Source organism: Colobus angolensis, unplaced genomic scaffold (genome assembly GCF_000951035.1).
Source record: "Colobus angolensis palliatus isolate OR3802 unplaced genomic scaffold, Cang.pa_1.0 Scaffold113, whole genome shotgun sequence".
Lineage (NCBI taxonomy): Eukaryota > Metazoa > Chordata > Mammalia > Primates > Cercopithecidae > Colobus > Colobus angolensis.
Genome location: NW_012112364.1, coordinates 6,733,212 through 6,735,603, shown reverse-complemented (window position 1 = coordinate 6,735,603; position 2,392 = coordinate 6,733,212). Strand labels below are relative to the sequence as shown.

The following is a 2,392-nucleotide window of genomic DNA, read 5'->3' as shown; positions in this document are numbered from 1 at the left end:
TGTCGTCGACTGCGGGGGCCCCAGGGCAACTTCTCGAGGCAGTGGTGGGACCAGAGGTGACGCGCGCCGCCCGTTACCTCAGACATGGTGCCTCGAGTGACAGAGATGACGCTGGGTGGGCAAATGTAGGAGGGAATACAAATCCCTTGTCGTCGGGGCACCGTTTGCCCCTCCCTCTCCCTTCGTGGGAGCGGGCTCGGATCCCCAGCCCACTGCATCCCCAGTGCTGCAGGTGGACGAAGCAGCTTTAGCTCCGTCTCGTCGTTGCGGTTCCTGTCGTTCTTTTTTTCAACTTACCTTCTCGGTCACAGTAGGGTGGGGGAGGGTAGCCGAGCCCAGGAACTCCTTGGCCTCTTACCCCATTGCCACCTCCCGGTGTTGAGTGGGTCGTGCGTACAGGTTGGTTGTACAGAAATTGGTTTTCATTTCTCATTCTAGGACCAGGAATCACCTTCAAGCCTATGTCGTGAGGCTTTGGCAGAAATTAAGAAGGAAATATCTCCATTGTGAGTTTTTTTTTGTTGTTGTTGTTGTTTTTAACCTCTCTTTACTGTCTAACATAATTAGTGCAGTAGTAGGGTGTTCTTCCTGAGGGATTTAGCTTTGGAACCCAAGTTCCAGAACAAGTTTTAGAGTTAGCTCTTTTAAGTGCCTTGCATTTTGCAATTTTTTCTTTTCCAGTAGATTGGAAAAACTTTCTTTCTTTTTTTTTTTTTTTCTTTTTTGAGGCGGAGTCTCGCTCTGTCGCCCGTACTGGAGTGCAGTGGCCAGATCTCAGCTCACTGCAAGCTCCGCCTCCCGGGTTCACGCCATTCTCCTGCCTCAGCCTCCCGAGTAGCTGGGACTACAGGCGCCTGCCACCTCGCCCGGCTAGTTTTTGTATTTTTAGTAGAGACGGGGTTTCACCGTGTTAGCCAGGATGGTCTCGATCTCCTGACCTCATGATCCGCCCGTCTCGGCCTCCCAAAGTGCTGGGATTACAGGCTTGAGCCACCGCGCCCGGCCTGGAAAAACTTTCTTACTGTTGGATTAAAAAGAAACACTACTCAATAATCTGTTGTTTTGACGTTGATGTTTGCCTAGTATTTGAGGAAGATTGTTATTTATGTACCCTGACAGTCCTCCAGCTAGCATCACATGAGGAGATAACATAAACTAGTTGTCACACTGTTCCTAATTCTAAGATTGACCACCGAATCTGAGTGGCTTGATCTCTCTCTGTTAGGAAGTTAATGTTTGTTTTTGTTTTTTCGGGGTTTTCTTTGCTACTGGACAGTGATCTATGTGTTCATTTTGGTACAGTACAAATGCCCTTTCTCTGTCAGCTATTCACTTAATGCTTTTAACACCAATCCTTGTGTGAATAATTTCATTAGGAGTGAAAATGATTTTCTACAAGCTTTACTTCTACTTTTATTATCTGGGATTCAGTTCTTGCCAATTCTGTCCTTTCAACCTCGATCAAACAGTTTTCCGTTGCTCATCAAAAACTTGTGATTAGTTTGTCTCCCATAGTAGTAGTCCTGCCTTCATTTTACCCTTGTTGCTTTCTGCTGACTTATTTGCTCTTATTTTCTTGCATTTCACAGCACATCTCTTTAATTAGTTAAACTTAGGACTGTGTCAGGATGTGGTGGGTAGGTAAAGTGGCTGGGCACAGTGGCTCATGCCTGTCTTCCAACCACTTTGGGAGGCTGAGGTGGGCGGATAGCTTGAGGGCTTGAGCCCAGGAGTTTGAGTGTGGACAACATGGCAAAACTCTGTCTCTACAAAAGATATAAAAATTAGCTTAGTGTGGTGGCACACACCTGTAGTCCCAGTTACTCAGAAAGCTGAGGTGGGAGGATCGCTTGAGTTCAGGAGGTTGAGGCTACAGCGAGCAGTGATCACAGCACTGTACTCCAGCCTCAGCAACAGATAGAGACTGTCTCAAAAAAATCAGTAAAGTGGCTCCGGGCACTGTGACTCACTCCTGTAATCCCAGCCCTCGGAGAGGCCAAGGTGGGAGGATTGTTTGAGCCCAGGGGGTCAAGTCTGCAGTGAACTGTGTTTGTGCCATAGCATTCCATGCTGGGCGACAGAGCTAGACCCTGTCTTAAAAAAAAAGCCTGGTCCATGAGGTTTGAAACACCCACACACGCGCACACCCATACATGTGTATAGTTAGTGGGAGATATAATTCTCCCCTCCACCTGAAATATAATCCTTATCCTCTTTATTTTTTCCTTTAATTCTTGAGATTTTCTCAGCTTTATCTTTCAATTCTTTTTGCTGAATTTTTAATTTTTGCCACTAAGCTTTTAGTTTCTAGCAGTTCTTTTTATATTACAAGTGTTGGCTGGGCATGGTGGCTCACGCCTGTAATCCCAGCACTTTGGGAGGCTGAGGTGGG

At 46.7% G+C, this 2,392-nt stretch overlaps 1 protein-coding gene across 3 annotated transcripts in view; it reads left to right on the top strand.

Moving 5' to 3' along the window:
- Positions 1–2,392, top strand: part of ZMYM5 (zinc finger, MYM-type 5) — a 38,740-nt gene that overhangs the window by 751 nt on the left and 35,597 nt on the right. For 2 of the 3 annotated variants that reach the window (XM_011959013.1, XM_011959029.1), the window contains exon 2: positions 439–506. The exons of the other annotated variant lie outside the window; for it this stretch is intronic. The gene's annotated coding sequence lies outside the window, so the exon portion shown is untranslated. The remainder of the gene's footprint in view (positions 1–438; positions 507–2,392) is intronic. 3 annotated transcript variants of the gene reach the window in all.